Raw genomic sequence first — 25,505 nt, 5'->3', positions numbered from 1 at the left:
CAGGGGCAAGGGTACCTAGACCCGGTTTGTAGAGTACGCTTGGGGAGTGTGATTGTGTGTACAGCGTCTCTTTATGTCTGTCTCCACGTTGGTTGAGTGTGGAGTGAGTGCATATGAGAGCATGAGGGTGGGAATGGATGTTTGTGTCTGTGTGTGCCTGTATTTCTGTGTCTATATGTCAGGTTGGGTATCAGACGCCACCTCTCTGGGGACACCTCAGGCCCTCCAAGGTTTGGAGGCCTATCTCCACCCACCACCACTTCCCCTGCCGGTGGCGGACTCCCTCAGGTGTCGGTGTGTTGGTGGTTCTTTGTGTCTGGGGGTGGGCGTCCGGGTACACACCGGCTCACTCCTTGGCGGCCGCTTGTCGGGGCCTGGGGCCTGGGGCTCGCTCGGGCCCCTTTGGAGGTGGGGTGCCCCCGGCCTCTCGGCCTAGGGCTCGGTCACTCAGGCGCAGCTGGGGGCCGGCGGAGCTCACGGGCGCGTCACTGCAACTCCCCCTGACTTCTGCTCCGCGGCTGCTGGGCGAGCCCTCATCTGGGACTCTCCTCAGCTCTTACTGGGACAGTGGCGCGGCTGCCCCTCTGTTGGTCTTCCATGGTCTCTTGTGTTCTGGGGGCCTCTGGATGTCTGGAGTTTTGATCTCCTCCATACCCGCTTCACACCCTGGAGGACGGGGCTGTGGCCCCCCCACACTCCCTAGCAGATCATTACATGGAGAAACCTTTGGAATGCAAGCATGCTGATCCACACAGGTATGCACACATGGGTATTCACAGACGCGGACTAAAGCTTTCTTGGCTGCTGCCTCAAAGCACACTGTGCGCTGTCTATCTTGCGTGCTGCACAATATCGTTTATTACTTAGTAAATACTGATATCTATGACTAGCTAGTTTATTGTGATGGTGCTTTGTTTTCTCTATTATTATGTTGCTCTTTGTTGTTTGCTGTCTCCTCTGTTTGTTTTTGTTTGTTTGTTTGTTTGTTTGTTTGTTTTTTTTCTCCATACAGGTGACCCAGGAGTTTTTTTTTGTTTTTTTTTTTTTGTCTCTCTTCCCCCCCCCTTCTCACCGTCTCTTCTCCCCTTTGGTTTTCTTTCTTTCTCTCCCCCTCTCTCTCTCATTCATTCCCCCTGTCCTATTTATTAAAAAAAAAAAAAAAAAAAAAAATGACAAAGGATGAACTGAAGCTCTGCCATCACGTAATGTCGCATACTGCTGTTTCTGATGTCATTTAGAAAAAAAAAACAAAAAAAAAACAAAAAAAAAACAAAAAAAAAACAAGGAAAATCTCTGGCTCTCACAGACCTGTAACGTCTTCTGTAAGAAGCTTTTCTGTCCCCCACTCGTTACCTGTATGAATGGCACCTGTTTGAACTCATCATCTGTATAAAAGACACCTGTCCACAGCCTCAAACAGTCAGACTCCAAACTCCGCCATGGCCAAGACCAAAGAGCTTTCGAAGGACACCAGGAAAAGTATTGTAGACCTGCACCAGACTGGGAAGAGTGAATCTACAATAGGCAAGCAGCTTGGTGTGAAAAAATCAACTGTGGGAGCAATCATCAGAAAATGGAAGACATACAAGACCACTGATAATCTCCCTCGATCTGGGGCTCCACGCAAGATCTCATCCCGTGGGGTCAAAATGATCATGAGAACGGTGAGCAAAGATCCCAGAACCACACGGGGGGACCTGGTGAATGACCTGCAGAGAGCTGGGACCAAAGTAACAAAGGTCACCATCAGTAACACACTACAACGGCAGGGAATCAAATCCCACAGTGCCAGACGTGTTCCGCTGCTGAAGCCAGTGCATGTCCAGGCCCGTCTGAAGTTTGCCAGAGAGCACATGGATGATACAGCAGAGGATTGGGAGAATGTCATGTGGTCAGATGAAACCAAAGTAGAACTTTTTGGTATAAACTCAACTCGTCGTGTTTGGAGGAAGAAGAATACTGAGTTGCATCCCAAGAACACCATACCTACTGTGAAGCATGGGGGTGGAAACATCATGCTATGGGGCTGTTTTTCTGCCAAGGGGACAGGACGACTGATCCGTGTTAAGGACAGAATGAATGGGGCCATGTATCGTGAGATTTTGAGCCAAAACCTCCTTCCATCAGTGAGAACTTTGAAGATGAAACGAGGCTGGGTCTTCCAACATGACAATGATCCAAAACACACCGCCCGGGCAACAAAGGAGTGGCTCCGTAAGAAGCATTTGAAAGTCCTGGAGTGGCCTAGCCAGTCTCCAGACCTCAACCCCATAGAAAATCTGTGGCGGGAGTTGAAAGTCCGTGTTGCTCGGCGACAGCCCCAAAACATCACTGCTCTCGAGAAGATCTGCATGGAGGAATGGGCCAAAATACCAGCTACTGTGTGTGCAAACCTGGTAAAGACCTATAGTAAACGTTTGACCTCTGTTATTGCCAACAAAGGTTATGTTACAAAGTATTGAGTTGTATTTTTGTTCAGGAGAAAAGAGCGCCATGAAGTATGCGTGCGTATATGTGTGACGTGAAAGCCCGGTGTTTATCAGAGATCTCAGGACTAACATGCACAGGCATTATCGCTCCGTCAGCACAGCGACTCACAGGTCCTCAGTTATTCAGTGTGTGTGTGTCTGTGTCTCACACTGGATGTGACAGCCTCAGCTCATAAAGTAAAGTGAGAGGTTGAGACAGAAGCCGGTGCTTAGTTAGACTGAACATTGATCCACTCTGACGGAAACCTCACTTATGAAATCATCTCATGCCAAACATATGAAGACAGAAGTCCCGTCTTGTTCCTGTCACGCACACCAGACTATATATGGATGGTAAGATACCATCTACCAAACATTAACTAATCTATTTTTTTATATCTATCTGAGGAAAACAAAACAAACAAACAAACAAAAACTAATCCATAATCCCTTCAATCTTATTTTGAAAATCCCTGCTTGCCAGACAGCTTCCTTTCTTGTGTTTCCATATCGGCAGACCAACCTGGTCGCTGCTGCTTCATCTTAGTTGCACATCTGTCTTTTGAGCCTGGCTGTGTAGTAATCTGGCAAACAAAGCACAGACTGAGACAAAAGCACCAACCTCTGTGAGCTGAAGGTGAGAGGAGCTGTACAACAGAACACTATTTGAGATGAAGGAGAACGTTCACCTTCACTTTGCTGTGTTTTAATTGAGGTTTAGTTTTAGTTTTCAATAGACAGGCACTGCTTGCCCTGCTGGAATGCCAGTGGTTGAAATTTGTTCAGCGAAAGACAAAGTAAAACAACAACTTCTTTTTTAAAAATATTCTCTCTCTGCTTTCCTGACTTTTGATTTCATTAACCTTTAGAATCAGATGTTTAAAAGCGGTTATTAAAATGCATTTTGGACTGTAAAGTCTTTTATCGTGTTTAAATTGAATGTATCCTGTTTTCAGAAAACACTGAGCTTCAGTTTTTATAATAATTGCTACCATGACTCTGTCATATCTGTGTAATCACTAAAATTCAAGTGCACTTTATTTCTAATCAGAAAAAGAAAAAAAATTAAACTGAAATGGCTCCAATGGAAGATAGCAAAGCAAAGGCAGGAGCTGAAACTCTTATTTAAAAGCTGCAGATGAAAAATGGGACACAGGGCTGAGGCCCTATTCTAATAGGCCACAGTGGCGTGATCTCCTCTACACATAACAACTGCTGCAAAGTGTATTTATCATCTGCTACATGAGCTTTGGTGATGTATAAAAGAATCTGTATTGCTACCAAAGGATTGTTGATCTACTTTCAGGAACAGTTTGAGTCATTTAAAGCTCAAACAGTTAAAGACTTATGATACTAGGAAAACATTTGGGACGGCTGTGTCGGCGGATCTGCTATTTCCAGTCTTGATGCTAAGCTAAGCTAATTACCCTCTGGATGCAGCTTCATATTTGGCTCAGAACCATGACAGTGGTATCAATCTTCTCATCTAAGCCTCGGGGAGAAAAGCATTAAACTTATTTCCTTTGCCTGACGTGTGAAATCAACATCAGAAAAAAAACACTTGGAAGCAAACCTAATTTAAGTCAGAGCCAGAAGCTTCGTCTCCACCCTTCCTGCGGTGTTCAGAGCATAACAGTGTGATTTCTACCAAATGCAATCAAACAGAACAACAAAAGGCAGTAATTCTGCTCTTCTGGTTCAGCGCCTCACAGCCGTGAAGTGCAAAATGAGTTTAGAAAGCCAGCGAGAGCCTGCTTCTGAGATCCATCTGACTCACAACATGGAAATTCATCACAGCATGGCAGCACCTGGAAATTGGTCTCATGGCAGGGGTGCTGCACTCCCCTCCAGTACTCAGTATGGAAATGGGGAATGATCATTAGGACATCAAATTGGATTGCAGAAGTAGAAAAGCTGGAAGGAATTTCAGCTGTGGCTTCTTTGACTACAAAAAGCTGCTGCTTGACAGATTGAATTACAGCCCATAATGGGAGAGGATTAAAGCCATGCAAATGGAGCAGCGATGCTGTAATGAAGGCGAAGCTGTCAGACCAAAGACTCACCGCTCACAAAGAGGAAAATCTAACAGGAGATCAAATGTAGAGCTTACAAATGCAGAATGCATTCAGGTGCAGACAGGACATGATGGTTTATAGGACACGCTCAGGGGCCTCAGCAGTACTCGCATCTAAAGAGCCTGTTTCATCCCAAGTAATAAAGTAGCCTCATTTTGCCCTGATAGTCCACCTCCCTCCTTGATGTCTGCATCAACAAGTCATGTTTACACATCACTCCTATAGTATATTTTGACTCCTTCACTTTCTGTGGCACCACAATCAGCTCCTCGAGCAAAGGAATGAATCCCAAATCACTAAACAACATCTGTTTCCACTGTCGAGATATTAATGTTGGACAAAAAATCATAATCCCAAATATTTAGGTCAGTATTAAATCTCCATTTTTATTGGTAATAATAACTTCAGTAAGTTATCTAAAAACATGTCTTATTAAAGGGAATTCCCTTGAACCATGAATATATTTTGAATTTTTAAGTAAGTGAAAAATAGATTTAGAAGTTGGAGGATGTTCCTGTAGAGAGTTAGAATTGGTAGTTAGTTATTTCCAGGTGTTTTTATCATAAAGCATGCTTCACATGGGGAAATGCCTCTGCAGGCACGCTGCCACCTCGGGATGTTTACACGGCAGCAAAGATGGGCCCAAGTAAGGACAGGAGCCTCAGGGTGAGAAACACGGAGCTGAAGTGGACAGCCAACCGCTACCCTCCATTAAAGTGAACTGAGAGGCATCTGCAGGCTGCTGATATCAATCTTTCCACGGGTCCAACTCTTCTTTAGAAGATTTCACTTCCTCTTAGGAGATATTTTACCAAAGATTTTAGTCTCCTTGGCTGAGCTGAGCTAAACAGCGAGCTAGCTCAGCCTTTTAGGAGGGAGTGTAAAAGAACGGGCTTCCCTCCATTTATAACACAGGAGAAAAAAAGGAGGTTGTAATTGGTTGAATGTGGAAGAGTGACATCTTTGTTTTAAAATTGTTGTTTGACAAGCTTTGTGTTTTTTTGTGGATGTGAAGTAGAAGTTTAACCTGCAGCGTGTTCAGCCTTACTGGAGAGTGGCACAGATTTGACTGGTGGCTTCAAGTGTGATCATGTGACAGATATAATTAAAAGCAGACAGTGCATAATTATGTGGCAACAGGACATCCATGGAGTGTCTGAAATGTACCAGCTAATTGCACTTGTTCCCTGCTCAGCGCAGGCTGTAGCAAACGCTGAAGATGGGATGATGGAGAACAGCTTGAAGTCCAGATAATACAGGCAACTGAAAGGCAGGACAGGGGATGGTTTCAAAATAAGAAAATATCACACAGACTAGACAGAAGATGGTTCCAGTTTAAACAGCAGACCATGTCAAATCACAGTGCACGACTGGAGCGATGTGCGATCATACAGTTCTTGAAATCAGCACGTAAAGTGAAAATGGTCACAGTCATCTTCTCTGAAAGGTCAGCTGTGAGTTCATGAGCGTGGAGCTCTCCTGTAACATCCTGAGACTAACAAACACGAACGGCCTGAACTGTAACTAAGCTGGCTCAGAGTTTCCATGACCTTAAACCAAATCAGGTTTAAGGATCGATGTTCTAACACACTGAAGGAGATTCATCATCCGATTAGAAGGACCTCTATGGTGTGAGCTAAAAATATTGGCCACACTGGAAGCTGACTCAGCAGGAAGGAAGTAATGGGCTGAGCGAGAACAGGTGAGCAGACATGCTGCATGGGTCATGTCATGGTGGAACGGTGAGCATGTCGAAGTGACCATGACGCACAACAGAGACTGAAAATGACTTTTTGAAAGCTTATGTAAAACAAGTGATAATAGTTTCCTTTATTTCAGTGGAGTTATTAATGCAGAGTTTAAAGTCCTTACGTCTATCTGTGAAACTTCTACACATCCAAGAAGAAAAGAGCTGAAGCTGGAACAATAGCTCTCCGAAAAACAGCTTTCAAATGCATGTGAAATCACATCAAGATGAAAACAAACATTTTATCTGCTCTGCTGGAAACAGCTTTGAATCCTGCAGCGTCTCAGATGGTGTTTAAAGTCAAACCCGATCCAAACTGTCAAATTAAAGCCATTATTTGGAAATGTAAATGAGAGTGTATGTACAGCTTCACTCCGATAATCTGACGGTGTGTTGTGCGCTGAGGAGCTGCTTCAAGCTGCCGACTGACAAGATAAATATGAGTTAGTGCAGACTGAACGGATCGTCACAGCACGGCGGCACCTGGAAATCAAAATCACAGAGTCACTGATAGCACAAAGAAAGGACGGCCACGAATGTTCTCTGGATGATTAAGCAGCTTCAGCTTATCTTTCATCTCCCAAGAAATGTCTTGTTATTATTGGCTGATTAGGCTCCAGGTCATGAGGCTCAGATACAGTAAATAAATTGTGGGCGATTGTGGCTCAAGAGTTGGCAGTTCGTCTCGTAATCAGAAGGTTGCTGGTTCAAGTCCCAGCTCCAACAGTCTCGGTCGTTGTGTCCTTGGGCAAGACACTTCACCCGTTGCCGCCTGGTGGTGGTCAGAGGGCCCGGTGGCGCCAGTGTCCGGCAGCCTCGCCTCTGTCAGTGCGCCCCAGGGCAGCTGTGGCTACAATGTAGCTGCCATCACCAGTGTGTGGATGACTGGATGTGTAAAGCACTATACAAATACAGGCCATTTACCTTTTAAATCGGCTAGAAAGAAACAAAGAGCTCATTTTTCTCTGACAGTCAGGCCCAGAGCAGATTTTTTGTGTTTTAAACATTTATACTTAAAAATAGATAAAGGAATTATATTGAAGTGAGTCACATCAGTGACAGAAAGTCAAAGTACCAACATGCAGCACAGAGCTCACTCCTCCACTCAGATTAATCCACTGACAACTTCAATAAAGTTTATTTAACTTTATGTATTTTGTGTAATTCTATTACAAGCAGGAAGGACGTAAGGACAACACTGACACAGAGACAGAGTCTGTGCTAAAGTTACGTTGGTGCTATAGTTTAGGTTTGTTTACATCAGTTCACATAAAAAAGAAAAGAAAACACAAAGATGGAGCGAGTCGGTACAATTCTTCTATTTTCAGTAAAACCTCAGAAGGACAAAACAACCGAGGCTGCTTGAAGAACACATTTAATCTGAGACCATAACCACTGTTTGTTTCTCCATGCCAGCATTCCTTTCTGTTCAGGCAGGAGACTTTCACAATTAGATTCAACTCCCCGTGATTCTGAGGTCTCCAAACCGAGACCCAAAACTCCTGACCCAGGAGGCATCCTGGTCCAGATGTCCAAACTATCTCCGCTGGCTCCTTTTTATGTCGAGGCGTAGCAGCTTTAATCTGATCCCCTCCGGAATGACGGAGCTTCTCAGCCTGTCTCTGAGAGCCCAGCCACCCTTCAGAGGAGCTCATTTCTGTTGCAGACATGTTCAGTCTCAGTGTTTCAATCACTGCCCAGAGCCCGTGGCCACAGGTGAGGGTACATACAAACATTGACCCGTAAATCAGGAACTTTTATTCCACACTCAGCTCTCTCTTCACCACAGGAGTCTGGTACAGCATCCACATCATCACACAACACGGAGCAGATCTCCTGCTCCACCCTCCCCTCATTCAACAAAACCCTGTGATACTTGAATTCCTTCACTTGGTGCAGAAACTTGTCCCTGACCCAACGTGAGCACTCCACTCTTTACCTGCTGAGGATCATGATCTCAGCCTGACATATGTCCAGATTTACCTGATGAGACTTTGAGATTATCAGTCTCAAATTCAGTGTCTTTCTATCCAGCAGGACGCTGGCAGTGCTGACGAGGCCTTAAAAGTAATGAAATTCAACATTTGATGCCTTGTTTGTAGAAAATGTCAGGAAATAAAAAAAAGCTCAGTCTAAATGTGAAGAGACAGAAGACTGAAAATGACTGGAGAGAACGAGAAACGAGAACAGCAGGAGATCCTGTTAATAAAGAACCACAGTTTCCTCTTATCTGCTCTGGTGTGTGTGTGTGTGTGTGTGTGTGTGTGTGTGTGTGTGTGTGTGTGTGTGTGTGTGTGTGTGTGTGTGTGTGTGTGCGCGAGAGTGTTTAGATCACCTGCTGCTAATCTGTGAAAAAAAGTTTGTTTCCATATGGGCCAAAAAGTTTAGCAAAACCCTTCTTTCAAGCAGCCTGTCAGTCGAGGAAAATCTGTTTTCTCTTCAAGAAAAACTCGACAAATTCAGCATTTTTTATCTTCTTATCAGCTCTGAGTTTCTTTTCCTTCAGCCTGCTGCTGATTTGCATTATGCGGAGGCGTTGCTAAACAGATGAATCGAGGTTTTGGTTCAGAGCGCTCTGATTAACCTCAATCTGACATCAGGCCAGTGCAGCAAAGCTGAGCTGACCTGCTGCGAGTTCTTGACCCTGAGTGTTCAGACACGTATTTGTGGTCCTCAGCGCTGACACTTTAATGTAACAGAGAATCATTTGAAAGGGGTCGCTGGAGTGAGGGGGAGAAAGGTTGCTCACTATCAGATGCTGACAGGCTATGTATATTTTACAAGCAGTAAAGTTGCTTCGTGCAGTCAGCCGAGCACTTCGCAGTGTTTTTCTGCATATTCTGCACGGAGACTGCCGAGCACCAGATCTTCTGTTTGCATGTGTTCAGTTGGCAGTGTGCGCTCACAGAGCTGTGCTGCATCAGTCACCTGACATGCAGGTCATTTTACATCCTTTAAGCTACTTCTCTTGTCTCTCCTTGGTCTGAATGCCACACAGTGAAACGCACTCTGTGGGCTGTGCATAAATCTATAAATCTCTTATTTTGAAAGACTATATTTTAATCAAATGACCTGTCTTTAAACATCAAGCGAGAGTACACAGGGGCTGAGATGGCTCCTCTCCGTGTTAAAGTGGAGACATTTTCTGCTTGCCTTTGTTTTCTGACCCTCATGTTGGCACAAACCTGGCAACCTCTGCCCACCACAGAAAAATGATTGTGAGGATTCTTACTGGCCTGGTGAGTTAGTTGCAAAGAGAATGAAAAAGGCAAATTGGAAACAACTTTTACTTTGAAAAGTCTCTACTTCCAGCTTGTGTCACACATTTTGAGTTTGCAACTGGTCTCCAGGCCTGTGTCATTTGAGCCGATGGCACATGAAAGCTGGCTAAAAGAGGGAGGAGCTAGAACTGCCAAGGATTACAACAAGGCCCTGCACTTCATGAGACAAAGAAGGATTATTTTGAATTGTGAATCATGCAAAGCTCTAGAACAGAGATGTCAAACATAAAGCCCGGGGACCACGAAAAGATACTCACCTGACCTACTGGACGGTTTGGTTTTATGGTTTCTCCAGTCCATAAAGGCCTTCATCATACTACATGAAAGTAACTAATAACTAATATATAAACAATTAAATGCCAGAGAAGTCCAACCAGTCACAGCAGGTCACTGCCCCTACCTGAGCTGGAGGTTTCTTCCTGTTAAAAGGGATTTTTTCTTTCCTACTGTCACCAAGTGTTTGCTTGAAGAAGCTTGACTGTTGGGTTTTCTCTGTATTATTATATTATTGTAGGGTCTTGAGGTGAAGTTATTGTGATTCCGCACTATATAAATACAATTGAAATAAATTGAAATTTCTGTTTATTGACAAGCTATTACAGAAATGTAAAAAAAGGGACATTTTCTGTCATTTCTGTCAATTAATAAAAACTTTCTGTTTTTTAATTACAGGGCATTTTTAACAATGAGCTACCAGAACCTTTTCTGTAATTTTCTGCATTTATTTGTAAGAGTTAAACCCAAAGAGTCGTGTTAACGGGTTTATTTCATTTGCCACAGCAATATTTCTTTATCATATACGAAAACCGAGAAATATTATTAAAATTGCACTTCTCTGTCTTATGTTAAGATTTCTCTTAACATAAGGCCGGTGTGTTTGTGGTGTGGACCCAAAACCATGAACAGAATCATGAGATTCATGAATACCTGACACAACATGGAGGGAAGGAAACAGACGCACCGACACTGAACAGAGGAAGACAGAGGACGTAAACACAAAGGACTCAAATGAACAAGATGCCACAGGGGAAGCAAAACTAAACACACTGATTATGGAAACACAAGACTTTCAAAATAAAACAGGAAACATGGAGAGACATGAACTTAACATGAATTTGAGATAAGCGAGGGAGAGAGGAGGAGAGAGACACAAGGAGAACATAGATGATTAGAGAACACATGACAAACATAATAATAAGAAAATATAAACTAGACTAAAACTCAACTAAATCCTAACTAATGATAACACAAGAACTTAACATATTTCCAACATAACATAAGAAATCAAAAATGCAAACAGACTCAGCTCCTGACAAAAACGCTCGACTTTAACAGGATCCCGGGGTGCTGACGGGGGGATGAAAAGTTCCAGCAGAAAACAAACTGGGATATTTAACGGGAACACGCTGAGATACTGAACAGCCTTTAATCATAAAGCTTCACTCTGTGTTAAAATAGCATGCATCAAACACTAAATCACACGCTTTCTGCTCCATCCAGCTCTCCTGCTCAGCGGTGTGAGAACGACTTTAACAAGGCGGCGCTTTGATATCAGCAGATCCCGAATAAACTGGAAACACTGAAGTGAAAGGTGGCGAGAAGCGCTCCTCGAAGGGGCGCGCTCACCTCCTCCGTCCACAAACAAAACATATGCTGGATGCTGTGAATAACACATCGCTCATCACTGCTCTTTAGCGTGCTTCTTTTGCCTCTTTAGTGTATGAAGTTTCATTACTCGAGAACAATAAGAGATGCAGTTTTGCATATGCATGAGTTCTGTTGGAGTCCAGTGCTGTTTTAATGCGAGGCGAACGGAGCAGCGGGGGCGCACGCCTCATTTAACTCCTCAGAGCCTAATGGACGGAGGAGCCCCGACAGTGCAGCTCCGCATGCTCTGAAAGCTTAATCAGCCGCACAGCCCTGCTTCAGCCCACGCAGCATCCTCCACATGTTGAAGGAACATTTCCACAGTGGCGTGCGGCTCACCTCCTCTCCTCCACATCACCAAGCAGATACAGAGGATGCTTCAAGTTCAGAGGGATGATGAGCTGAAAGCATGTGAGCAGAAGGAGTTCGGGAGGTCTCCCAGCTGCTGAGACTAATATGTAGGAAACAAGGAAGGAACACAAACAAAGATGGAGCAACAGAAGCAGAAAATACACAAAACAGAGGAGCAGGGAATCATGGGACGGCATTAAGATTAATGAAGAGTGAGAGAAAACATGAAGTTTACATACCAGGGAAGTATTCAAAGGTGATGTCGATGACGACTGTAACAAAGGCAGGAAAGGAATAAAACAAGCTATATGAGGAAATAATCTCTGAAATAAAACAGGAAGTGAAACGATGAACCTCATCTCTACATTTCTCTGTTTCTACATCTTTGATTCTCTTCCTTTCATTGTATCTCCTGAGATATGATGAGAGGTCAAGGCGAGAGAAGCTGAAGCAGCAGGTATTTAATAAAATCCACGTTTAAGGTTTCAAAGAAAATTCAAAGTTAAATCAGACGTAGCAAAGCTTCATTGTCTGTTGTTTTAATCCCTGATTTCAGGTGAGTTTACCAGGGTTTATCATAGAATAGAATAGAATAGAATAGAATAGAATAGAATAGAATAGAATAGAATAGAATAGAATAGAACAGCCCTTTATTTTCATTGGACATGTACAACGGAATTATGCAACATAACATTTATATTCAGGGAAAATGAGTTTAATTTGTCACAAGGCTGGCAAGAGTGTGCAAATGTCTGAATATAAATTTACTTTCATGAGGAGCCACGGCGTATGGCAGCTCTTCATCGCCTCTCTCGCGCTTCACAGGGAAAAAAACCTCTACAAAGGTCAAACCTGTGCATCCTGGATTTTAGGAATTAAGACATCCTTCAGGAGACGAGGAACTATAAAAAGAGAAAAATTCCAGGAGACACAAAAGGCCAAAGAAGAAGAAATGTTAGAAATATGGCAGGAGCACAATAAAAGACCAGGCTTCAGTCTGCTGTGGGCAGAGGGGATGATTGAATGAAGCGCAGGCTCGAGTAAACAGTGGAGTGGACACAGGTACCTGCAAAGTGACCTCCTCCCTTCAATATTTGTATCCCTTTTTTTATTGTCGGGTTGTGTTTGTAGTTGTTTGTAGTGCAAAATGACAAAAATAACCATAAAGATGTAAAGACAACAGAAGCTTCAATGAATGAATGGACTCTAGACTCACCAACGAAGAAGAAAAGACAACGACTACAGTATGATTTAAAGTGAAAGCACTACAGACAGACACAAAGCAACTACAATCACAAAATACCCACAAAAAGATATAAAGTGAAGACAAAGCAGCAGAAACACACAGGCTCAAAACAAATGCAAAAATAACTTTCAGTTTCAAGACACACAGCAAACAGCTAAAACTACGAATGACACAATAAAGGTAAAAATAGCAAAAGTACATGAAATAACATTTAATGATGCAAGAAAGACACAAAATGATGATAAAATGAATGAAGATGAAATAAAATACACACGCTGTAAAGACTGATATCTCCTGCTCTCACTATCACTGATCTTCTCCAGCAGTTTAATTTTTGGCCAAATACCCGAGAACCAAACACGCCCCCACCAGCTGCAGCCGATCCCCACGCTAGTGCTATAAGGGGAACGCTAACATGCTAAAGCTACGACAGCACCACCAGCAAGTTTCTGGTGGTGTTTACTCCCAGTGACCAAAAAGTAAAATTACATCGACTCTGCCCCTTTTGGCCTTTTGTATGAATAATACAAGACAGGAACATATTGAAGGGCAGCACGCCCCCCGTCCCTCCCTCCCACTGCCCTGCCCAGCCGGCACATTAATAAATCATCCAGTAATGTGATGAATAATTTGCGACAAGGCGACTAATACAGCACCACTAAGTACTCTCCACCTGAACTTTCTACATCTTTATTTCAGTAATCCTGTTAGGTCGAGAGCCTGGTGTTCTTGTTAAGGTGGAGAATGGACAGAATCACAAAGAGAAATGTTGTTTAGCCAGGTTTAGATCTGATTTTCATGTGAGCCGCACAAAGCAGACTCACAAACTCAAACATGGCTCATCAGTCAGTCTGAATATTTAACTGTCCAACTACCCAGTCGAAGTTAAAGTGGTGACATCTGCGTGTGGTTGGATGTGAAACGTCCAGGTTTGTGGTTCAGATGACTTAAATAAAAACGACTGAGATTCAGAATACAGTCGCAACAATTTTACTCTGCTTTGATTCAGGATGCCGAGTGTTGATGTGACCTATTCTGCTGATTTCCACTTCTATCATTATTATTATTACTATTATTAGCAGTAGTATTACTGGGGGTTGATTCTTAGTTGAGCTCTTGGGCGCATAGAGGGACATCTATTGCTGCATGAGAAACCAGAGTCCCAGCCCTGCTAATCAGTATAAACTATGATTCCCATAATTCTCGTGTACAGATTTGTCTGTGTCATAGATTCTTCGGAACAGCCGTCTATGACTGTCTCTCTGTGGTTGGGGCTCGAGCAGGGCGATATGACCAAAAATATTTATCACGATATACATTTGGAAATTTGCGATAACGATATAACTGACGATATAATTGACACGAGACAAAATACTTTACAACTCCACAACTTTATTAGTGAAAAAAAAACCAACCCATCAATGTATTTTCACTTAAACAAGCAGCTGTTTTCTATGTGCATTAAAGTTATATAAAAATGTAACAGAGCAAATTCCTTGCTGACAGTTTAACTAAAAGGCATTTACAGTGGAAACTGGCCGACATATCCTCAGCATAACCATGTATAATATCCACAAAACTTAAAAAGAGGTTATACACACACAATACAGTAATATTATGTTGAAGCACAGTACGTATCACTCCGCGAGGCTCCGCCTACGATAGCTGTAATGCTCCAACAACCCATCAAGCAGTGCGGCTTCGTAGCTTAGCAAAGTCGTACTGAAACATTTGACAGATTTTCGAGCGCCGTGTACATAAAATCGTTTCGAGGTCAGTAAACACAACCAGAGTTCATACATAAGGCTCACGGGATTATAAGGGGCTCTGTCGATTTTCAGAAAAATTAAAGGATTGATTTTAAGTGCGCCGTATTTTCCAAACAACACGGTAATAACGACGGCCCGCTAGCATGCGCTACCAAAAATAGTGCTTTGTTGTGTATCTGACGGACGAAAGCCAAACCAGTTCCACACCAGTGAAGCTGCAGCATTTTTAGAAACCAGTTCAGGTTCATCCGTTTCATTCATCCGCTTTCGCTCTTCTCATTTTGCGCCGCCGCCATGTGCGTATGTAAACAAAGGCCCTGCGCATGCGCGTTTTACCCAAATTCTATCGCGATATTTCATTTTCCTATCGTTGCCCAACATTACACCGGTATGACCGTGACCGGTATGATATGGCCCAGCCCTAGTTGGGGCTGAACTGCCAAGCTTCTCAACTGCCAGAAATATAAAAAATAACATTCACCATTAATTCCTGATAATTATGTTTCTGTGCTTCCTGTGGGACTTACTGACCTCACAGTATCTACGGTATCCACACAGAGCAGGTCTCGCTCGGACTGCAGGTTTACTTGTCATTCCTATATTTTCCAAAAGTTGAACGGGAGGCAGAGCCTTTAGCTATCTGGCCTTCTCTGTGGAACCAGATCCCAATTTGAATTCAAGAGACACTGACTTTGAGGAAGGAGTCATTTTAAATTTGATCTTGCATGGTTTGTAGGAATAAGCTCTGAGAGGTGAAACATCTTCATGAACCTAAAAGAAATCCAGCTGCCTCTGATTTGCCCATGTTAGACTTTTTTCAGATATTTCCCCTTAAACAGCCTGTGACATGTGCTTGAGAGTGGGCTTTTCTCGTGGTATTCATATATCGGTGCCAGATGAAAAGTCAGAGATCAGCAACGCTTACAAAGATCACAATCATTGTTCAGGCACTGCAAACACACACAGCTTAATAAAAATAAGTGGAAAAGTCCGATGAGCTTCGTGAAGAAGCCTTACTGATATTACCACATCTCAGGAGGGCATTAGTGTTGCTGGCATCTCATTTCCGTCCAAATGTCAGATGAAAGCATCCCAGTGACCTAAAAAACAAAACGAAAGGCTCAGCAGAACCCGTCTTACCCTCGACCGATCCGACCTCAATAAAGAAGCACCCACAAACATCCAGAAGAGAAAACAGAAAGCAAAGATTTAGAGATGAAAATGTGAGACTTACAATAATAAAGAGGGAGGAACTGTGCTGCCAGCAGTGACAGCTTCATGCTGCATTCATGTCGCGTGGGAGTCCGGACTGTCGGAAAGACCTGACAGCTCAAAGACATGCGAGTCTTCATGTGTCAGAATTTGAATATCAGACACAATGAGTGAGGTTTCCCGTCGACTTTGTTTGATCTGAATTGTAATTATTCTGTCTTTTCACAGCTGACAGAGAAGTGACACATTTAAATTATGTTTCACAGGGTGAGAAAATGCCGTAAAGGGCCTAATTATCAGGCAAATATTTAGCAGGAAGTTTAGCTTTAAACAGGACTCGGAAAAGTGAAATTATTCACAGGTTACATCTGATTTGTTTAATTTTCATTTATCCATTTTCTGCTTCTTATCCAGGCTCGGGTTGCAGGGCCAGCACTCTAAGCACAGAGTCCCAGACCTTCCTTTCCCACGCCAACTCTTATCTTGGGAAAGGAAAGTCTCGGACATCTGAGACACTGATGCATTCCCACAGCAGCCAAGAGATCTAGTCTCTCCAGAGGGTCCCAGGTTTGCCCAGAGCTTCCTCCTGGTAGGGCATGCCTGAAACTTTTTACCAGATGCCTGAATCACCCCAGCTGTTTCTGTTCGACATGCAGGCTTTACTGTGAATCCCTCTTGAATGAAGCTCTTCACGATATCTCCAAAGAAGAACCCTTCAGAGGGAATTCATTTTTGCCAAAAGATGTCTGGTAAAAACAGAACGTGACACAAATGCCTGCTGTCTGCTGGCTGGAGGCACTGTGCTAAACAAGCTGAAGGCAGACGAGGGACTCAAACATCCATGCTAAGACCAAAAAGACTCAACGTAGCGCTACGTCCAGATGAACAGAATCAACCTTTTGGGATTTACTTACCTGGATGATTGAGCATGCATCAAGACATCCAGTCTAAGAGAAACTTCTAAAAAGCTCCGGACTATAACCAGAGGCAGCGTTGGTTGGACTGTTCCCACTGGCTTGATTCTGAGCATCTGCCAATATCAAGCATTGACGTGAAAGCAGTCACTGAACAGCAAAAAAGCCTAACAATGAGGTCAGAGGTTAAAGGTCAAGAGTCCTGGCAATGATATAGTGAGTATACTAATATTTTGTCAACCATTAATCATCTGGGACATTATGGAGAAGACAAGAACGGCTTTAATTCATTATTACCTTTATTTGTCAGCTCATGTGGTTTGATTGACTTTGATTTACCTCAACATGTAACAAACACAAATGCCATGAGAACAGCCACACCGACGCTTTACTGTCGCTGCACTCTTTCCAACCCTCGATGTTCCTTCAGGGTTTGTTTGCTTTTGGGCACTGAGGGAGCATTTAGACCCAGAAATGGCTAATTACTTTAGACTTAACAAGAGGATGCTGAAGTCTCTGTAACATGATGCCATTGGTCTTTATTAGACCTGAGCAGAACGGCATTCCAGTATAGTCTCATTAAAAGTGTTTTTCCAGTTTGCCTGCTAGATCGTTTGAGTTTCTTTGAAGTGTTTGAGTCGTCTTGTTTAGTTTTTTGTGTTTTTACTGATTCAGGCAGATGGACAGTAAAAAACAGACTCCTTGTTGATTTATCATTTGCTGATTAACAGTAAATGCCATAATTGTTCCCATATCTGCTTCCTTACTGTTTACTTATTTTAATCTTTTCTTTCATAGTAAACAGTTCATCCAGGCAGCCAATCACCATCACAGCTCGCTCGTCAGTTTTCTGTGTTCACAACAAATCAGCTAAAACTAAAACAACTAGAATAATTAATACCCAAAGGTTACAACAGACTAATAGACTGACCCACTCAACTCAACTCAATTTTGGAAGAGTGTGTGTGTGTGTGTGTGTGTGTGTGTGTGTGTGTGTGTGTGTGTGTGTGTGTGTGTGTGTGTGTGTGTGTGTGTGTGTGTGTGTAAAAGCAGCCAATGTTTGAAGAAAAACTCTCAGAAACCTGAAGAAGTATTGCTCAAGACCACTTCAAAAAGTCCGTTAAAGAAATATAAAAAGAAACAAAAAGATGTTTTTTTAATTGTAAGTCTATGAAATATCTAACAAACTGCCGATTAAGCTACATTTTATGCTAACACGGTGTGAGGCATCTGATGCTTTGCAGACTTCAGACATACTCTTTCACTCTGTGCTCGTGTGCTCTGATGCTGCAGCTGAATTTAGCACACCTGCTCGAGTCGTCATTCTTTTCAGTAAAAGCGTTCCTGATCACACGGTAGTCTCAAACGAGGAGACAAACCCTATACGGGAGCACGAACGTTAAGTATTTTCCACCCACTTGATTGGATGATGTAACAGAGGCGTCGCAGCCCTACCTGCAGCTCTCAGGTCAGCCTGTAACGGTGTTAATTACCACCCTCACTCTGTCATTCTGTTTCATGTCGGCTCATTAACCTGCTTCAAACTGTCTGTTTACCAACACCTTCTGCTGCTGCCTTCCTCCACTCTCTCTGCGTTCACGCTCACTTTGCTGAGCTGCAGCTTCTTTCAAACTCTTCTTTGTTCCTGGAGTTTTTTTCTGATTGTGTTTCATCCACCCATCTGTCTGCCTCCTCTTGTTCTCCTCCTCTTTCTCACTGGACTGCAGTAATCTGAAGTAAAAACATTCGTCCTTCCTCCCGTCGCTCTCTTTAAAACTGCTTTTTGTCTCTTTGTAAACTTCCATCTTTTACTTTTAACATTTCCTTCTTTTCTGTTTTGTAACTCCAGCTTTTCTTTTTCTGCCTCTGACTTCCTCTAAACCATTAAGATAATGTCTGTACACAATCAGTGAAAATGTCCTCTTTCAGTTAGACTTCATCCAACAGATAAAGAAAGTGAGCTTCCTGTGACCTTACAAATGCACATTTTTACCAGGAACCTCCACCATAGAAGTACAATCAACTCGTTTAGTATAATTTATGAGGCAGTTTGCATCATTGCCATTTTTCTTCTCTTAAAAGTTTCCTGGTGTTTCCTGGATGACATGGAGACAGCAAGCGTTCCCAAACTATCCAAGTGATGGTTTATATTTCCCTGAAAGTTTGCAGTAACTTTCTTGTAGATTTGCCAGTCACTTCTCACCTGTGTATTACTTTAAACTAAAGAAACAGAGAAAACAAACCTCTCCCAGAAACACTAACCCTTCCTGCATGTGTCTGTAATCGTGGGTTTAAGGTGAGCTGCTTATTCTTGAATTTGCTGTGTAGTCAGTACCGGTGGCTCTGTGCTTCAGTGTGTGTTCTCATACACGACAGTTCTACTTTTTATTTTATGAAACATTAAAGTTAGGCCTCCCCACACCCACCTTTAAAGCAAGTTTCCTGTGGAGTCCTAATGGACCTGTGCCCCGTGCTGAGCACCACACTGATAGCTGTGTTAAATGAACACACTGTGTTCCCTGCAGTGAGGAACAAACTGGGAATCATTCTTTTATTTTCAAGGCAACTTCAGGATCAACTTATCCATTGCTTAAGTTTTGTAATATAAAAGTTAATAAATAAATGCATCCAAGAATGTAAAATATTTTAATTGGTATTCTGTAACAGGATCAGGAGAACTTGGAGGAAAGTTCCTTCAAGTTCCTTACAGCACCTCCTTACTGTGCCCAGGCAGCGGTGGTTACAGTAAAATTCACTATGAGGCGTCTGCAGGAAGGAGTGTGCTGACCTGGTCTTTGGGGAAGGGTTGGGGGCCATAGTTATTTGGATGCTGCAGAGAAAGAGGAGCACGGGGAAGAGGAGGAAGTGCAGAGTGTGATGGACAGAGATGACCCTGAGCATGCAACTGCAAATAAAACATGTTTGCTGTAGAAAGGAACGCTGGTGACCTCAGGGAGAAGCACCGAGGCCCAAACCAAATATTAGAACAGTCCATATCTTAAAATACAATTCTCTGTTTTTCATGTTGGGTAAACACATGAAGCTTAACACTCTGGTAAATACAAACCTTTACAAACAGGAGAGGCTCTGGGCTTCTTTAGCTATGGAAGAAAACAACAAATGCTAATATAGCAAGCAGGCTTTCATGGGACTGCGTTAGAGTCGGTGTGTGTTGGTGTTGAATGATTACTTTTGGTGAAAGCGAGAGAAATCAAAGGCAGAGCATATCAGCCTGTCACACAATTATTCACTTCCTATTTTCTGGTCACGATGCTCTCCAGCTACAGGAGATTCAGTACATATTCATCACCTTCAGCACCGAACGAGAAGAGCGCTGTGTTCGAGCAGCTATCATCAGCAGCTCAAAGGAAGGAGGAACGTGTTCAATAACATCTGAGTTCAGATTCACGGAGCTGGGAGTTCACATTTATAAACACACGGTCGTCTTTTACAGATCTCAGTCATCGTGAAGTTTTATACGTTTGCACAAGCTCCTTCTTTTTTAATCCATGAGAATGTTGACATTCCCCAAACGGATTTTTGGAGCAAATAGCAAAGATGTCTGTGGGAGTCGGTGACCATTAGAGGAGCTGCAGTTTCATGTTTTCAACTTCAGAGGTTTCTGCTCAGTTTTAACGCCACGTATCATTAAGACATCATGTCTGAGGGGTTACAACCAGCTGCTGGCTCATAAATGAGGAGCCTGCAAAGCACCTTCTACGAGTCAAACCAGATCCCAGAGCAAGGTCCTGCTGCAGGAAGCCAGAGGCACGTGAGGGTTAATGCAGCGGACTCCAGTGGGTGATAGAAAACAGATGAAAAGAAACCTGATTCTACGTTACGCTGACAGGATGTGTGCCGAGATGGATGGGCGTGTTTTTATCTCTCGGTGTTCATGCCTGTGATCCAGGATCAGACAGTTTCCTCTGTGAGGAGCCCCTCAGACGTCTGGCATCATTACACTGTTGGTGTAGAATCTAAAGAGGTTTTACTGGCCAGCAGAGAGGAAAGCCTAAAATAAAAGATACACAGGGAGGTGTTTTGTTAAGCCCCTGAATAAAGCCCCGGTCCCTGCTTTGACACAGGTCTTTAGGATTTTTCTGACCATGTCTGTGAAGGTTCTCAGTCATCCAGGTCATCGTAGTCAAAGGAGCTTGCAAAGAAAAGCGTCTGGACTTCTTTAAGTTGCTTGAAGACGTTTCACCTCTCATCCGAGAAGCTTCTTCAGTTCTAAGGTCAAATGGTGGAGAGTCCCAGATATAAACCTAGTGGGAGTGTCCCCCCACAGACGACCATCGCAGACGACAGCAGCAGCAGTGAAGCGCTGAGACGTCTCCACACTCGAGCTGATGAGTTTGTACCGAGCATGAACCGTTTGATGCTCAAGGGAACTTGAGGCACATTCTAAGAACTTTGGGGAATTCTTCTAACATATGAGGCGTTTTTATATTCTGGATAGAGAAACGATCTGTGAGTCGTCCCTGTAACACTCAGATTATGGGAAATTTATCAGACTGTAAATAAAGACAGACGACAGGAAGTTCCCGTCCATGGAGCCTCAACACCCAACTGGCAGTTCTCTTTTCTTATTTTAGCAAAAAAGTGTCTCTGAAGTCTTAAAGGTTTGATTTAGAAATCTTAAAAACCTTTTCCCTCCTGATTGTCAAACACGCTGAAGTGAAGGAACGAGGCCGCTGTCTGAACGGAGAGCCGCAGATGTTTTTTTTGTTTAATGGTTTTGTTCTCATCCTGATTAAAGAGCTGCGCTTTGGTTAAAATAGATACAGACGTTTTATTTTGGGAGACGAGAGTCAAAATCTGTGAAGGGAGACACGAGTTTATCCAGCCGTGGAGAGGAAACTGTGAGGACAGACAGCTGTGAGTGTGTGCACATCTGTTTCGCCTTTTCACAGGAAGTGACTCGAACCTTAAAACAACTGAGGGTTCAGTTGTTTTAAGATTCATGTTACTGTTGGAATAAAGAAATATAAGAAATCACACAAACACACAGATGCTCACACCGGCACACTGGTAACATGTGCATGCTGCGGTGCAGCAGACCAGTGTGTGTGCAGACATCACTGACCTGCTATTGATCATGTAAGTAATCACACGAGCCAAGGTGTGTTAAAAGTGCCAGGGGTTAAGGATCAAACGCAATAGTCGTGTCCAAATTCATGGGCTGCATCCTCCTGAGGACGCATTTGTAGACCGATTACGTCACAGCGACGCGCCGAAGGCTGTCCAAATTCGTAGACTCCTCCGAATGCAGCCGACAAATGCGTCCTCCTTTTCCCCGAATTTGAAGGATGGGTCGGGTGTGTCCTTCGTGGCCCACCATATCCCAGAATTCATAGCACGGCCCAGCCAAACTCCAGTTTCCAACAATGGCGGCAGCTGCTAAGTTTTAAAATTACTCTTACTAATCTTTCTGGGACACAAGATAAACTTTTAACATATTTTCAGGTAAGAAAGTAGCTGTGTAAACATCAAATATCTGCTCGGTTTATCAAGATATCGCATATTTGCCAAAGTGCTTCGACGTTTTCGGAGACGTCTGCTACCCACCAGCTCGATAGCTAGCCGGGAGCTCGAGGGTCACTGAAGCCGCAGAGAACGGCACAACTCCCGGCACATCATTTTCAGATCACCGCGGACTTTCGCCGCTTGGGTTAAACGTAATATATAATTCACTTAGACAACCTAAAAATGTTATTGTTGGGCTTTTTTCTTGTTTTATTTGTTCTGGAGTAAATCGGTTTGGCTGAGATCAAAGTTATTAGATTAGATAAAATAAAACTTTATTAATCCCCCGGGTGGTTTTCACACAGCTGAATAACCGTCAAACAGAAAACTGATTAAACAGAAGTGTGAGACGGTCGAGAGTTTACACCAGTGTCCTGTTATATTTTAGATAGCAAGGAGCAGACGGCCGAGTTTGTTAAACTCCACCGAGACAGTGGCGACGCAGATCTGAAGGCGAGACCGTCCAGTTTCACAGCCGTTTACTTCCGGCCTACCCGACCTTCTGAGGACCCGGCCCACGAAGACCGCGAAGGCCGGGTCCTCAGGAGGATGCAGCCCATGAATTTGGACACGACTAGTCTACTGAGGTCACCTGGAGCTAGGTGTGAGTGGGGGTTGAAGCTTGGCTCCTGTGATGACTCAGGTGGTCAGTAGTGAGTCAGTGACCCTCAGGACCACCTCCAAAGGGGACAAACCCCACCAGGGGTCTAAGTTTTTTAATAGGAGGCTGTAAGAACGTTTATTTCTCCTTTAGAGGTGGATGTTTGGGAATCTGTGAGGAATGACTCACGTTTGTTTCCAGCTTCATGAGGCCAAATTGGAGGAGCTGCCTCAGAGGTCGCTGCAGTGTAACCCCGACTCAAATCTCCAGGATCCCTCAGAGGTCACAACTGTCCAAGGTGGTGGATTCTGGCTGCTGGTGCAGGTTCCTTCAACCAAAGCTAAATTACACTCAGATGATGTAAGCTGAGGAAATCCATTAATCATCATCATTGGTTTTAAACTGGGTGCAAGTGTGTACAGCTGTGTGTGTGTAGGTGTGTGTGAGAGATTGTGTAATTAGCTGTAGTTGTGAGGTGTCTTTGATCAGCCACTCTCCTCTCTCTCTCACACACTTTTCTTTCTGCTGTAATTATCGGTGAGCATTCAGTCGTTTTTGCTGCTATATGGCTGACGGGGACATTTGGACACCTGGCTGTGCTGCACACACACACACACACACACACACGCACCAGCTGATGTATGCTAATGGAGGGTTAAAACCTGCATAATGTGTAGATTTTCCTCTTCTCCACCTTCATGTCAGAGTTGGGGAATGTGAACTTGCACACTTTATTTTTCTAGCAGGGTTCATTAGGCTGAGCAGACACTGTTTTATAGTCACAGCACATTTTAATCAGCCTTTAAACACAGCTTGAGCCGGACACCTGAGTGTTCGTGCTGTCCGGGTCAGCTAACTCAACATGACACTGAATCCCAGCTCTGTTTTGCCGGGTAACGCTCCGTGTTGAGGTTGTTCTTAAAAAACACTAATACATTCTAATTAACTCTCTTTCTGAAAGTATTCCATTATTTTTGCATTGCTCCTTACATGACCTGCCACCCATCTTACACTGAACCCTGCTGTGTCCACACGTCTGCACATATGTCCGTCTTAATAAGGAGGATATGCAGAAAATCCTTCTTTTAGTAGCTTGTTAGCTATCACCATTCGATCGGCACAGAAAATGTCACCATGACGCTGATTCTCCTGCAGGAAAGAGTCAGGAATGTCCAATACGAGTCTGTTAACCTCACACACTGGCTTCCTTCTTCCTTTACTTGCTTCCTTCAGAAGTAAGCATGTGGAAAATCTTATATGTGACTGAGGCAACATCACACTGAAGGTGGGAGGCAGAGGTGGGACCAAGTCATTGTTTTGCAAGTCTCAAGTAAGTCTCAAGTCTTTATCCTCAAGTCTCAAGTCAAGTCTCAAGTAATGTCAGGCAAGTCAGAGTCGAGTCTCAAGTCACTGGTGTAAAAGTCCGAGTCAAGTCACAAGTCTGAAACTTTGAATTTCAAGTCCTTTCGAGTCTTTAAAAAAAAAACGAAAAAATAATGTTGCAGTTATATGCTAAATGTAAATATTAGACCATGTAATTTTAAAATCTGTGTTTTTCTCAACACATGACAAAATAGTGAACTTAGAAAATATACACAAATTGTAAAATTGCACCTCTTTAAAATGCAGCTCAATTAAACTTAGCTCCAATAATAATTTTCACCGACAGTTCTGAGATACGCTGCATGTTATTCTTGGATGCGGTTGTAGGACCGGCTTTAAAATCGCATGACAAAAATATCATACACATTAAAAAGAACTGCATCACCAACGTAGCCTGGACAACATTTGCTAGTTAGATGAAGTCAGCTATCTCATCTTAGCATATTTATATGCATATTTATAATCATACGGTTCTTGGAGTGAGTGCATACACTCGTGAAGTTTAGTAACTTCAGGTCACTGCAACAAGCCCAGGTACAGTTTACCGACGGATGGGTGCAGGACCTTGAAATGCACCGTGTAGAACGAAAGACCATCGTACGTATCATAAGTTTACCAGTCTCACAAATTGTCGTCATAAATACACATTCCTTAACCGTTTATTAATAGGACCTTTGAGCTCAACGGTAATTAATTAGCAGTGGAAATAATTTCTGGTAGCATCACAGAAATGTAGCAGTGACAACAATATTGTATGCTGTAATCGCACTGGGCAATTAGTGATACAAAAAACCTGTTTTATCCTGTGAATAAAAGTATATGTTTTTGTTAATGTACCATAATAACAGAAGCGAAACACAATATTGTGTCAGGACAATTCACTATTTATGCACAATAAACACAGGAGCATAGCGCGACAATTTCTGTTCAGCGCCAGACTTGCTTGTAACCTATATCACTAATTATGTTATGAAAATGACGTATTAACTACTAAAAAATACTGACCTTCGTGTAAATGCTTGGAGCAGACTAACCTGTGAGCTGGAGTGTTCTGGGACGTTATATTTGATCTTTGAATGGCTGCAATCCAGGCCATCCGTCGCGTCTTTGTTACTTCGGAAACATGGCTCGAACAATTTCTCTTCAATGACGTAATCCGATAACAACCGATCTCTTTACCCGTCGGCTTCCCGTGGCTGTCATGCGACCGGCTATTGCAGTTAATAATACAACGGCTTCTTGACATTTTTGTGTTTCTTTTTATCGCTGTGTGACTGATTTCAAT

General features: G+C 43.1%; 1 long non-coding RNA gene across 1 annotated transcript in view; it reads left to right on the top strand.

Annotated features, from left to right (window-relative positions):
• The window catches only part of LOC145431510 (uncharacterized), a 171,318-nt gene extending 146,984 nt beyond the window's left edge, over window positions 1-24,334 (top strand). The window contains exon 2 of the long non-coding RNA XR_013911829.1: window positions 24,130-24,334. This is a non-coding gene — a long non-coding RNA (uncharacterized LOC145431510). The remainder of the gene's footprint in view (window positions 1-24,129) is intronic.
• Window positions 24,335-25,505: the final 1,171 nt, after the last annotated feature.

The sequence above is a fragment of the Astatotilapia calliptera genome, chromosome 10 (assembly GCF_964374335.1).
Source record: "Astatotilapia calliptera chromosome 10, fAstCal68.1, whole genome shotgun sequence".
NCBI classification, from domain to species: Eukaryota; Metazoa; Chordata; class Actinopteri; order Cichliformes; family Cichlidae; genus Astatotilapia; species Astatotilapia calliptera.
Note: the sequence above shows the minus strand (reverse complement) of the source record. Positions and strands in the feature narration are given on the sequence as shown.